The sequence below is a fragment of the Mesocricetus auratus genome, unplaced genomic scaffold (assembly GCF_017639785.1).
Source record: "Mesocricetus auratus isolate SY011 unplaced genomic scaffold, BCM_Maur_2.0 Super-Scaffold_100125, whole genome shotgun sequence".
NCBI lineage: Eukaryota > Metazoa > Chordata > Mammalia > Rodentia > Cricetidae > Mesocricetus > Mesocricetus auratus.
In genome coordinates, this window is record NW_024429248.1 from 728,552 (window position 1) to 742,876 (window position 14,325).

The following is a 14,325-nucleotide window of genomic DNA, read 5'->3' on the forward strand; positions in this document are numbered from 1 at the left end:
TAATAGAAGTTATGACCCAACTGGGTTTAACAGATATCTATAGAACATTCCACCCAAACACAAAGGGATATACCTCCTTCTTGGCGCCACATGTAACCTTCTCAAAAAATTGATCACATAATAGGAAGCATAGCAAATCTCCACAGATACAAACAAATTGGAATAACCCCCTGTATCTTATCGGACCACCATGCATTAAAACAATAACACAAATCGCAGAAACCGTACAAACTCATGGAAATAGAACAATGCACAATTGCACCATCCCTGGGTAAAGGAAGAAATAAAAACAGAAATTAAAGACTTCCTGGAATTCAATGAGAATGAAGACACAACATACACAAACTTATGGGACACTTTGAAAGCAGTGCTGAGAGGAAAGTTTACAGCACTAAGTGCCCACATGAAGAAACTTGAGAACAGTCATACTAGAGAATTAATAGCACAGCTGAATGTTCTAGAACAAAAAGAAGCAAACTCACCCAGGAGGAGCAGACGCCAGGAAATAATCAAATTGAGGGCTGAAATCAATCAAGTAGAAACCAGGAAAACATTGAGAAGAATCAATGAAACAAAGAGTTGGTTCTTTGAGAAATCAACAAAATAGACAAACCTCTGTCCAAACTAACCAAAAGGCAGAGAGAATGTATGCTAATTAATAAAATCAGAAATGAAAAAGGGGACATAACAACAGACTCTGAGGAAATCCAGAGAAACATCAGGGCATATTTCAAAATCTGTACTCCACAAAATTTGAAAATTTAAAGGAAATGGACAATTTCCTGGATAGATATCACTTGCCAAAACTAAATCAAGAGCAGATAAACAATCTAAACAGACCTATAACCCCTAATGAAATAGAAGCAGTCATCAAAAGTCTCCCAAACAAAAAACCACAGGCCCAGATGGCTTCAGTGCAGAATTCTACCAAAAATTCAAAGAAGAGCTAATTCCAATACTCCTCAAAGTATTCCACATAATAGAAGTAGGAGGCTCACTGCCAAACTCTTCTTATGAGGCTACAATTACCTTGATACCCAAGCCACACAAAGACACAACTAAGAAAGAGAACTATAGACCAATTTCCCTCATGAACATCGATGCAAAAATACTCAATAAAATACTCGCAAACCAGATTCAAGAACACATCAGAAAAATCATCCACCATGATCAAGTAGGCTTCATCCCAGGAATGCAGGGATGGTTCAACATTAGACAAATCTATCAATGTAATCCACCATATAAACAAACTGCGAAAGAAAAACCACATGATCATCTCACTAGATGCTGAAAAAGCCTTTGACAAAATCCAGCACCCCTTCATGATAAAGGTCCTAGAGAGATCAGGGATAACAGGAACATGCCTGAATATAATAAAAGCAATATACAGTAAACCAACAGCTAACATCAAACTAAATGGAGAGAAACTCAAAGCAATTCCTCTAAAATCAGGAACAAGACAAGGCTGTCCACTCTCTCCATATCACTTCAATATTGTACTTGAAGTTCTAGCCACAGCAATAAGACAACAAAAGGAGATAAATGTGGGAACACCAGACCCACTTCCCCTTCTGCCTGGGAGTAGGCAGCTGTAGACAATGTTTAGTAAAAACATGTTTACTAAAAATGATACAATAAGTTCCTGAAAAAGGCCTTCCCACGGAAACCGCCCTGACCTCGACCTTGTCCAAAGACTAACCGCACCTTCAAAAACCCACACACATCCACCTCTGGTGTCAGAGCAGAACCAGCCAGGGTAGAGGAGAGAGCAGAAGCTTCTCTGGTGGGAGCTTTTCTTAGGAGGTTTTCTTGAACCTTTTTGGAGCCTGTTTAAAGTTCTCTTTATATCATTGAACGAGACTCTGTGTTGTCAATCCCCGACACCCTCCGCACGTTCTCGGACACAGGCCACGCAGCAGACGTGACAGATAAAGGGGATACAAATAGGAAAAGAAGAAGTCAAACTTTCACTATTTGCAGATGATATGATAGTTTACATAAGTGACCTGAAAAACTCCTCAAGGGAACTCCTAGAGCTGATAAACACCTTCAGCAATGTGGCAGGATACAAGGTAAACTCAAAAAAAATCAGTGGCCCTATTATATACAGATGATGAAGTGACTGAGAAAGAAATCAGAGAAACATCATCCTTTACAATAACCATAAACAGCATCAAATATCTGGGGATAATGTTAACCAAGGAAGCTAAAGACTTGTATATTAAGAACTTTGAGTCTTTAAAGAAAGAAATCAAAGAGGATACGAGAAAATGCTCTTGGATTGGTAGGATCAACATAATAAAAATGGCAATCTTGCCAAAAGCAGTCTACAGATTCAATGCAATCCCTATCAAAATCCCATCACAATTCTTCAAGGATCTGGAAAGAACAATAATCAACTTTATATGGAAAAACAAAAGGCCTAGGATAGCCAAAACAACCCTATACAATAAAGGAACTTCAGGAGGCATCACCATACCTGACTTCAAGCTCTATTATAGAGCTATAGTCCTGAAAACAGCTTGGTATTGACACAAAAATAGGCAGGTAGACCAATGGAACCGAATTGAAAACCCTGATTTTTACCCACACACCTTGATTTTTGACAAAGAAGCTAAAACTATACAATGGAAAACAGAAAGCATCTTCAACAAATGGTGCTGGCATAACTGGGTACTGGTATGCAGAAAACTGCAGATAGATCCATGTTTATTGCCTTGTACAAAACTTAAGTCCAAATGGATCAAAAATCTCAACATAAATCCAGCCACACTGAAACTTTTAGAAGAGAAAGTGGGAGATACTCTTCAATGAGTTGGTACAGGAGACCACTTCCTGAACATAACACCAGTGGCACAAACACTGAAATCGACAATTAACAAATGGGACCTCCTGAAACTAAAAAGCTACTGTAAGGCAAAGGACACAGTCAACAAGACAAAAAGGCAGTCCACAGAATGGGAAAAGATATTCACTAACCCCACATCTGACAGAGGGCTAATCTCCAAAATTTACAAAGAACTCAAGAAGCAAGTCTCCAAAGCACCAAAGGATCCAATTAAAAGGTGGGGTACAGAACTAAATAGAGAATTCTCAATAGAGGAGTCTAAAATGGCCAAGAAACACTGAAGAAAGTGCTCAATGTCCTTAGCCATCCGGGAAATGCAAATCAAAACTCTGAGATACCATCTTACTCCTGTCAGAATGGCTAAAATCAAAAACACCGAAGACAATTTATGCTGGAGAGGATGTGGAGAGAGGGGAACACTCCTCCACTGCTGGTGGGAGTGCCAACTCGTACAGCCACTTTGGAAAGCAGTATGGAGATTCCTCAGGAAAATGGGAATCAATCTACCACAAGACCCAGCAATTCCACTCTCAGGCATATATCCAAATGAGGCAAGGTCATACAACAAGGGCATTTGCTCCACTATGTTCATAGCAGCATTATTTGTAATAGACAGAACCTAGAAGCAACCTAGATGCCCCTCAACTGAACAGTGGATAGAGAAAATGTGGTACATTTACACACAGGAGTATTACTCAGCAGAAAAAACAATGGAATCTTGAAATTCGCAGGTAAATGGATAGCACTGGAAGAAACCATCCTGAGGGAGGTAACCCAGTCACAAAAAGACAAACATGGTATGTACTCACTCATATATGGATTTTAGACATGGATCAGGATAGGGACAGTCTGCATTTCCACTGATAGAGAGTCTGGGAAACAGGAAAGAACCTAAAAATATGCATAGTACCCAAGAGAAGAGGAATGAGGCAAGATCCTCTAAACAGATGGGGAACACGGTGAGGGGGGGAGTGGGAGCTGGGAAGAAGAGAGGGGGAGAAGAGGAAGAGAGAGTAGGTCATGGGGTAACAGGAAGGTTGAGTGTAAGGGGTAGAATAGGGGGAAGAGGGAATAATAGGTTAGAAGACAGATCAGGCACCATTGTGACCTCTAGTGATCTAAAGGGATGACACCAATTGGCAAGCTAATCAATAGTGGAGAGACCACCCCGAATGCCCATTGCTGATAATGAACTTGATGTCTATAACCATCCAGGAGCCTTCATCCAGTGACTGATGGAAGCAGAGGCAAACACCCACAGTTAAGCCCTGAACTGAACCCAAGGAACCCAGTGACAGAGAGAGAGGAGCGATGAGCAAATTGGCAAAGAATGGGCTGGCAAAACCAGTAGAGACAGCTGATCTGAACAGGGGAGAGCTCTTGGACCCCAGACCAACAGCTGGGAGGCCAGCATGGTACTGATCCGGACCCCCGAATGTGGGTGTCAATGAGGAGGCCAGGGCAACCTATGGGGCCCTGAGCAGTGGATCAGTGTTTATCCCTGGAATACACACAGACATCGTGTGCCCACAGCACAAAGAGGGATGCTCTCTCAGCCTGGATTCTTAGGGGAGTGCCTGGAACCTACCCTGAGTAAAATGACAGACTCTAGATATCCCCTATGTGGAAGGAAATGGCAATAGGGTGGGGGGCTGGCAGGGAAGGGGAGTGCAGGAGGAGGGGAGGGAGATGGAACTGGGATTGACATGTAAAACAAGCTATTTAAAACAAAAATAAAAAAATTTTAAAAAGAACACAACACAACCGGAGAAACTAGATATATGCAGGCATAATGGAAACATTTAATAAGAATAGGAGGGACATTGAGCTTGTATCAAGAGGCAGCCATCCATCCACATGATGAGCTGGCCAGTAGCTCCCTGCTCTGCTTAGGACCATGAGTGGAATAAACAGAAGAAACATAGGACTGAGTGTGTGTGACAGTTCTATAGATAAACCATAAATAAATAAATTTATGGTAGGAGGCACCTGGATTTGAACCAGGGACCTCTTGATCTGCAGTCAAATGCTCTACCCCTGAGCTATACCCCCTCCCTCCCAGAGGTCTTTAAGAAGTTCTTTTCAACTTCATATTCATGCTCAACCTCCCGAAAATTTATACATTATACTTGAAAATACCAGCACAATGCCTCCACAAACACAGCCCAGACAGGTCTCTCTCCTGTCTCCAGTATATCCACCTCTGCCTCCTGTTGTCATGTGGGCTCCCTCCCACATGCAGATCAGCCTGTGGGAACAGCAAAACTGGAGACAGAGAGACATAAGCCACTACAAAGGACGTTAGATTTACATGTACAACTTCTTCAGTTCTATTCAAGCCCTCAGTGTGAAGAGATCCTGCCTAACTTCTTTGGAGATCTATGTGGTACCCACATGTGATGACATCTCTCCAGGCTGTGAATGATCTGTGTGTTAGCCCCTGAGGGTGGTTTCTGAGTAGATGGAGATGTCTCTTCACCTGAGTTGGTCATCGAGGAGCTATGACAGCAGAGCAGGAGGACCCAGAGGGTCAGGGAATGCTGAAGCTGTGGTCTCCACCCTGGCCTTCTGGTCTATCACAACACAGACTCATTTCCATATGCTTTAATCAACATGCATGGTACAATTCAATTATTTGGAAAACTCATTTTAATGTAAAAGATTATTGAGAAAAAAAACACAAATCTCCCCAAATTCTTTTATTATTGTTCCTGTCACCCAAAGGAAGCTAATTTCTCTTCTCTGTCTGTGTACTTACATAAGATACGTACATCATGGTATGCCTTCTTTAATCAGGTCTAGACATCAGTAACTAACTGTCTCATGCATGCAAAATATAATTTTCATATCTTCTTTCATTCTCACTTTCCCATTGCATTCATGTCCCAACCTCTAGTCGGGTGACATTCTGTGTTTTTATCATGATTTGTTAACACCGTGTTCGGTGGATGTGTCATTCTAAACAGGAAGAAGACATCTGGTAGAACTTTTGATATTCCTGAAGCTAATGGCAGTCTTATGGTAAAACTGTCTCATTTCCTTTAGATATCCACATTTTCCACAAGTCTTAAGTGATAGGGATGCCCATTCTGTATATATGCTTCTCTTATTGTTTAATGAATAAAACACTGATTGGCCAGGCAGGAAGATAGGCGGGGCTGGGAGCTGAGGGGAATTTGGGGAAGTGTAGCCAGAGGTGGAGTGGACATGTGAGCCCGGGAAGAAAGGACCTGAGTCAGGCATTATCCGGTAAAATAAGACCATGTAGAAATACATAAATTAGTAGTTATGGGTTAATAATTAAGCCAGAGCTAGCCAATAATAAGAGCAAGTCACTAGCCAACAGTTTCATAATTAATATAAGCCTCATGTGTTTATTTGGGGCTCCAGGGCAGCAGGACCCTAGGTGGGACAAAGAAAATGTATCACTACACTTTAGTTCTCTATGAAATACTTTTCAGAATAATTTTCGATACATAGATCTTCAAGTAATGAGCATTTCTCCTTTGTCTACCAGGAGTGACCAGGGCTCCTGATCCTTTTGTTCTGGTTGACCCCCAAAAGTCTGTTAGATAATCAAGGCCCTGTGACTTCCTTCACTAGCACCATGACATTCCTCTTTCTCACCATCTCTTCTGTGTGGAAGTCTCTCTTTCCCAGATTCCAAGTTCTTGAATGTCTCTCAACAAAGCCACATTCCTTCTTTTGGGAGACGAACCCCTCCTGTGAGAGGTGAATGGAAGTAAAATTTCCAGCTTTTGTGCCCCTCATGTGACCTGAAATTCTTCCCACATATTATGCTGATAATCTGGACGTTAAATTTAAAGATTTCATAAAATAATGTGGCTGTGAGAAAGAGAACAGTGCCTATAGGTTCACATGTTTGGTCCGTACTTGGTAGACTGTTCAGGAATGATTGGGAGGTGTGGATTGTTGGAGGAGATGTGTCACTGGAAGGGGGCTTTGTGGTTTCAAAATCCCATATCAGGCCCAATCTTACTCTCTGCTTCCTTCTTGTGGATCAGAAGTAAACTGTCTGTTACTGCCTCAGTGTGATGCCTGGGTACCTGGTACCATGCTTCCCGCTATGGTGATGACGGAATAACCACAGAAACTGTAAGCAAATCCCGTCCCAATAAGTGCTTTCTTCACAAGTTGCCTTGATCATGGCACTAGATCAGTATAGCAACTACGTATGTAACACTATAACAACACATAATCCTAAGTGAGCGATTGGTATCAGGGCCTGAGTTATTGCTATGGCAGACTTGAACATGCTGCTTGTTGGCGGATTATGGAAGAAGGGACTTTGTATTAGAAAAGCATTTGAATGGGTTAAGTGGGGCTTAATATACCATGCTAATAGGAGCTTGGAAACGGTGCTCAGAGCAATGAGGCTGTAGAGGTCCAGCTTAAACGGCTGTAGAGAGTAATCATGATACTTTGGCAAAGAATGGGATTACAGGTGTGTACCACAATAACCCAGCTTCCATGGCTGTGTCTAGCTTTGCATTCTGATCTTCAGCATGACCCCTGTGAGCTATGGAATCTATATAATCTACATCTCTGATACGTGACCTCTGGAAGCCTGGGATCCCACATCACCAGCTCTCATAAGCCAATTAGGTGTCTCGAACTATGGTACAACACCATTCCAGTATCCCCCACTCTATTTTCTTTAGATTCCTTGACCTGCTGCCCATTGCATCTGTGTGTTGACTTCCATACGCTGGCTGAGAACCACTGATGGTTCTTTAAAATTAAACTCTGTAATTCCAGGTTTATAGAACTCACTCTGTTTTCTAAAAATGCTGAAGAGTTGATCACTTTGAAGACTTGAGATCTAATGACCATATATACACAACCAGCTGTCACATACATACATTAGTGAGGGATCTGATGGATGATGACAGAGACCTGTCCAAACTGCATGAATCCAAAGCCATATGAGATAGGAGGTCTATACTTGAATATGGTCAGTTACTTTCTAAAAAGTCATATGGAAAGGGGGCACCTGGATTTGAACCAGGGACCTCTTGATCTGCAGTCAAATGCTCTACCCCTGAGCTATACCCCCACCTGTCTATTAATGTCTCACAGGCACTCACAACCTGCATGGCCACTCCCTGGCTGTTAACATCACAGGTACACTTGCCAGTGCTCTGCAATCATCTGCTTCCTCCTATGAGGCCCAGCCCTGAGTTGCCTCTGCACATGACTGCCTTGTCCTTAGGAATGACTAGAATCCTCCTGTCTTAGATGTTCACTGAGGCAGGAGCATTATATTCAGGAGGTCTGCTGCTCCAGCCTTCTTCAACCCAACCAAAGGAGCCATATACAAATATGCTGTCTGCTTAGCTGACCTTTGGGGGTGAGTGGGAGGCAGGAGTGGACAAAAGGGAAAGTTCTCTGTCCACTGAGAACTCCCTGGTCAGACTCTCTGGCAAGGACTCTGTGGGGACACCAGACCTTGAACAGAAACCCAGTTCCCCTTCAGCCTGGGAGCAGGCAGCTGTGAGATAATGTTTACTGAAAACAATTCAGTGCTATAAAGCTCTTGATAGGGCTCAGATAAGGGCTTGCTCACTGAAACACCATGACTTTGACACCCCCTATGGCTAGATGCCTCTTCCTGCTCCCTGTGGTGTCTCCCCGATTCTGGGGCTTGAGATTAAACCACCAGCCAGGAGGGTGAGAAGTCTGGGAGAGTTGTTGGAGAACTGTATGTAGATGGATGGCAGAAGTCCTTAAAAAGGGAAGCGTTTTTTCTTGGGATTTCTCCTAAGCCGACTTGGGGAGCATAAAGTTTTCTTAAAGCAACCGACTGGTCTCTGTGTCATCTATCTCGACCACCTCGCTACATTCTCGGCTGCAGGCTGTGCAACAGGTGCGACAGACTCAGGGTCTGATGTGTCTCTACAAGCTCTGTGGACAACTCTGACTGACTCACTATTGGGTGTAATTCTATTCCCAAGCTATACCCCCATTGGTACCAGAATATCCAGTTAATAAATGTCAAGGGTGGTGATATGTTCTGACTATAAACTTAAATTACAGATCCTCTCAGACCTACTTCCCAGAAGCAGCCAGACCTGACTGGTGAGATGCCTTCCTCAGCTCTGCAGCTCTCCAGGCCCTTAACTTCTTTTCTCACACAATGCATCCCAATCTCAGCCTCCCAACCCTCCAGAGCTGCCAGTCACCTCCCATGCACTTCCCTCCCCTGCAGAACCACTACTCTCCATTTCCCTTCAGAAAAGAGCAGACCTCCCAGGGATACCAATGAACACAGCACAATAAGATGCCATAAGACTAGACAAAAACCCTCATATCAAAGCTGGATGAGGTAATCCAATAGGGAAAAAGAGTCCTGAGAGCATGGAAAAGAGTGAAAGACATCTGTACTCCCACTGTTAGGAGTCCCACAAAGACCCAAAGCTAAACAACCTTAGCATAAATGCACTGGACCTAGCACAGTTCCCTGCACGTTCCATGATTGCCTTTTCAGTCTGTGAGCCACATGAGTTGATTCTGTGGGTCCTGTTCTCCTAGTGTGCTCCACCATCTAGCTCCTACACTCCCCCACACACCCCCTCCACCCTCCCTGAAGACAGAATGAGCTGCCACTCAAGGATCTCACAGGGCCCTAGCCAGCACTGGCAGCAGAAACACTGCAGGATCCCTGTCTCCCTGGTACAGCAGCTGAGCCAGGCTTTAGAAACCTTTGAAGATGAACCAAGTGAGCTGAGCAGGGAGCTCTGGAAGGGAAAGAGCTCACATGGGAAACTCCCATCCTCCACAGACAGCCCTGTTCTGAGCTTTGTCTTCTTAGTTCTGACCACATGTTCAGCAGACAGCATGGATGGAGATCATTTATGATGTGTGTTTCTTTTCTGTTCCCTGGACACTGGCTGTCTGTGTGGCTGCAATGCCTGGAAAATTCAGAAGAATTCTCCATCATAGTCCTTGCCTTCTTGTTAAGAACCCAACCCAACCAGAGAAACTAGATATATGCAGAATAATGGAGACATTTAGTAAGAGGAGGAGGGACATTGAGCTTGTGACAGGAGGCAGCCATCCATCCACATGATGAGCTGGCCAGTAGCTACCATGAGTGGAATAAACAGAAGAAACACAGGACTGAGAGTGTATGACAGTTCTGTAGATAACACCATAAATAAATAAATTTATGATAGGGGGCACCTGGATTTGAACCAGGGACCTCTTGATCTGCAGTCAAATGCTCTACCCCTGAGCTATACCCCCTCCCTCCCAGACATCTTTAATATTCCTTTTCAACTTCATATTCATGCTCAACCTTCATAAATTTATACATTATACTTGGAAATACGAGCACAATGCCTCCACAAACTCTGCCCAGACAGGTCTCTCTCCTGTCTCCAGTATATCCACCTCTGCCTCCTGTTGTCATGTCACATGACATGAATGGGTTAAGTGGGGCTTAATATACCATGCTAATAGGAGCTTGGAAATAGTGCTCAGAGCAATGTGGCTGTAGAGGTCCCGCTTAAACCGCTGTAGAGAGGAAAAAACTCAGTAATCATGATACTTTGGCAAAGAATGTGGCTGCTTGTCCTTGTCTTAAAAATCTGCCAGAGACTTAAGTACAGAGTTTTAGACTAACATTGTCAGAGGAGATTCCAAGACAGCCTATTGTTGACTGTGTCATGTGGTTATGGCTTGTCACTTTTATACAAATCTGCAAGAAAAGGAGCAAGAGGGGCAAAGCAAATACAAAACGGACGACAGTTTCCTGGGAGTCATCCATCACCTTTGGCTCTTACAACCTCTCTGCCTCCTCTTCAACATAGAACCCTGAGCCTTGAGTGGAAGGGGTTGATGAAGGCATCGCATGTAGGACTGAGTGCTGCAAAGTCTCTCATTCTCTATGCATTGTTCAGTTGTGGTTCCCTGGGTTAATTTCCATATAACTGCAAGGAGAAGCTTCTCTGATGTGGACTGGCAAAGCACTAATCTATGCGTATAGCAGAATGTGATCAGGAGTCATTTTATTGCTATATCCATTAGCAATAAATTAGTAGTGGGTTTTCTCCAAGGGTACATGACCTAGATATCCTCTTCTTTGTAGCCATTGCAACAGTGTAAGCTATGTGTTCTATCTCATGTAGTAGGCCTTAAATTCCTCTTTCTTTCTTTCTTTCTCTCTTCCTTTCTTTTTAAAGATTTTTAAAATTTAAATTAGAAACAATGTTGCTTCACATGTCAATCCCAGCTCCCTCTCCCTCCTCTCCTACCCAATTCCCACTCTGTTCCCCAAGGGGGGGATAAGGCCCTCCGTGGGGGATATCCAGAGTCTGGCATTTCCTTCAGGGCAGGGCCTAGAACCTTCCCTAAAGAGTTCAGGCTGAGAGAGCATCCCTCATTTTGGGATGCGCACCCAAAGTCCATTTGTATACCAGGGATAAAAGCTGTTTTACTACCCAAGGCCCCATAGACTGCCTAGGCCTCCTGTCTGACACCCACATTCAGGGTGTGTGGATCAGTCCCATGCTGGCCTCCCAGTCATCAGTATAGGGTCGAAGAGCTCCCCCTTGTTCAGGTCAGCTGTTTCTGTGGGTTAAACAAGCGCAGTGGCCTTAAATTTTTTTAAAGTTGTGGTTACTCCTATAACATTTGTGTCACCATTGAAACAGTATGTCTTTTAGTCACGTGAGCGTTTTAGGCTTCAGGGTATGTATTGGATGATATTGATTTCTCTCCTCTGGTAGCGTGCAGAGTAACTACTAGCATCATGAAGCCTTACCAGTTTGTGTGAAGTTGTGGAGCACTAAAGCATGAATAATAAAAAACCCAGAGACAGATATTGCGATTCAATCTGAAGACCAGAAAAGCAGAGCAGCCACTCAGTAGCTCTTACCTCTACCAAGGCTAAAATGGAGATCCTGTCTTCCCTGTGTCTGGGAAATGAATCTCATATGAGACCATTACCGCTCTAGTGCTGGGATTAAAGGCGTGAGCTCTGTTGCTCTTTTAGACTGATTCATTCTCATGTAGCCTGGGTGACCTTGAACTCACGAAGATCCATCTGCCTCTGTCTCCAGAGTCCTGGGATCACAGGTGTGTACCACAATAACCCAGCTTCTATGACTGTGTGTAGCTTTGCATTCTGATCTTCAGTGGCTATATTAGATCATAAACAATATATAACCACAGAGCATCCCCGTACTTCTCTGTTTTTTGACATAAGTGCTATCTTCAGAGAATCAGTCCTCCTCAAGATGCAATAATCCCAGTCTTAAGTATTTATCCAAAGAACTCTCAGTCGTATTGAAAAGTTACTCATTCATTTTTATTGCTGCTCTATTCATAGTAACCAGAGATAGGTAACACCCTAGATGTCCATCAACTGATATTGAATAATGAAAATGTTGTACATTTACAAAATCGAATATTATTCAGGTTTTAGAAAATGTAGTTTTGAAAATTTCAGGAAAATTGATGGAGCGAGAAACAATCATCCTGAATGAAGTTCAAATAAAACAAAAGTCAAATATTTTATATATTCTCTTATATGTGGATGTAAGCTCTTAACCACAGAGCTTAGGTACTTATTAAGCCACTAATGGGGAAGAAAGAATCTTCCAAAGAAGGGAAAATAGAATATAGTGGTATAGAGAGATAAAGAGTAAATTTGAAAAGCAAGATTTAAATAGAAAGGAAGCTGAGAGATAAGGATAAGAAAAGGAAGATACAGAGGGACAACTAACACTGGTCTTTTAAAAACTTAACAGAAACCAACTACTTTAGAAGCTTCCTAAAATATAAACCTATGTGGAATTTAAATGCCAGTAAGTAAAACCACCAGAGTCAGTAATGGAATATACCTTGTTGAAGTGGAAGCCAACCAATCCCATGAAACTGTACCCAAAAACATATCCATCAAATCCTAAGACTATTACTGATTGTACTCCTCAACCTAAGGCTCTATTGCTGGGGTCAATATATGTTTCTTTAAATTATTTCAGTAATTCTTGAAGAATTTCATACAATATACTTTGATCATAATCTCCCTCAACCCAAATCCTTCATTTTACTGCTACTCCCAGATCCATCCTAAATCTCTACCACCAGGTTTGTGTCCTCCAATTTGTGCTACCACATGCTTGTGGGTATGTGGCCATCCACTGGAATATTGTTGACATACCATGAGTCAAACCCTTAAAGAAAACTGTCGTCTTTCCCTCATAGCCATCAATTTCTTAAGATCCAACCCTTTGAGCTTGACTTTACAGGTAGATGTGTAGGAGGAGCTGAATGCAGTCTTCTGGGCATCATTCCTTCTGTCCCAGCTGTGAATTAGGATTGGAGGGCACTGGTCATGAGGAGGAGTCAGACAGGTGTGCAGTTGACTCAGGGCTGGGCCTCAGAGGAGAAAGTAGATGATAGCAGAGTACTACCAAGTACACATTTCAGGGAGTAGCCATACATGTTCAGAGATATTTATTACATATACATGTAACAGATGGGGGCATAGCTCAGGGGTAGAGCATTTGACTGCAGATCAAGAGGTCCCTGGTTCAAATCCAGGTGCCCCCTTGCTTAAATACGATTTTGGTAGTGAACTTACCACATTCACTGTGGGAAGGACCTCAATGAAGCAAGGAGGTCTCCATTAGCTGAGGTTTCTTAAATAAACTCCAGAACCTACCACTCTGGGCTCTATGATACAGAGTAATTTGATGTCTTAAATGAGGATAACTCAGTCTCTTAACAAAACTCTCACCCAATGGTCCTAACACTCATGACTCTGACTCCACATTCTTCCCCCATTAGCCCAATGATCAGAAACTGAAAATGATTGCAGGAAAAAACACAAGAAATATCCCAGAAAGGAAGATATTGACTTCACTCCGATTTTTCAAGTACACAGCTCAATGGATGAAATGTGAACTCAGTAGCAAATGTCAAAGAAATCTAAGACCAAGGGGAAGATCTTAAAGACCTACCCTACAAGAGCTGATGCATATAGTACAAGATAATATCAGGGTAGGTAATCTTTCCACAGAAGTTCTTGACACTAGAAACCAATAAGAAACATGTTTGGGGCTCCAGGACACCTCTGACCAATACCACAAAAGGAGGTGTCCCATCCCTGGGAACTGGGATGTTTTGACAAACATAAATTCTCATATGAGTATATCCCCTGCATAGAGAAATTCCAATTGAACTCTGGTGTGTCAGAGACCCCCAGGACAACACAGGCCACTGTCATTGCTCTCAGTTTCCCAACAGAACTTGCTGAGAAAACTCTATGTGTGGTATATTAGTCTCAGGACATGGGGACCAAGTTGGTATTGACCAGCAAGCTTCCTCCCTGTTGACTAACTTTGGCTGAGCTATAAGGTGCTTTACAAGGCCATCAACAGTCTCACCCAGCTGTGGAATCAGTGAACTGAAATAGTGACCTGCATGGCAGGTTACAGGGGTAACCACCC

The 14,325-nt window shown here is 42.9% G+C and overlaps 1 long non-coding RNA gene and 4 other non-coding genes across 5 annotated transcripts in view; 1 reads left to right on the plus strand and 4 right to left on the minus strand.

The window, feature by feature from the left end:
• The window catches only part of LOC110339510, a 205,045-nt gene that overhangs the window by 154,648 nt on the left and 36,072 nt on the right, over positions 1 to 14,325 (minus strand). The window lies entirely within an intron of this gene.
• On the minus strand, positions 4,829 to 4,900 carry Trnac-gca. Its single transcript has one exon. It is a non-coding gene; the product is annotated as a tRNA-Cys (tRNA).
• Trnac-gca lies at positions 7,854 to 7,925 on the minus strand. The gene has a single exon. It is a non-coding gene; the product is annotated as a tRNA-Cys (tRNA).
• On the minus strand, positions 10,043 to 10,114 carry Trnac-gca. The gene has a single exon. It is a non-coding gene; the product is annotated as a tRNA-Cys (tRNA).
• On the plus strand, positions 13,355 to 13,426 carry Trnac-gca. Its single transcript has one exon. It is a non-coding gene; the product is annotated as a tRNA-Cys (tRNA).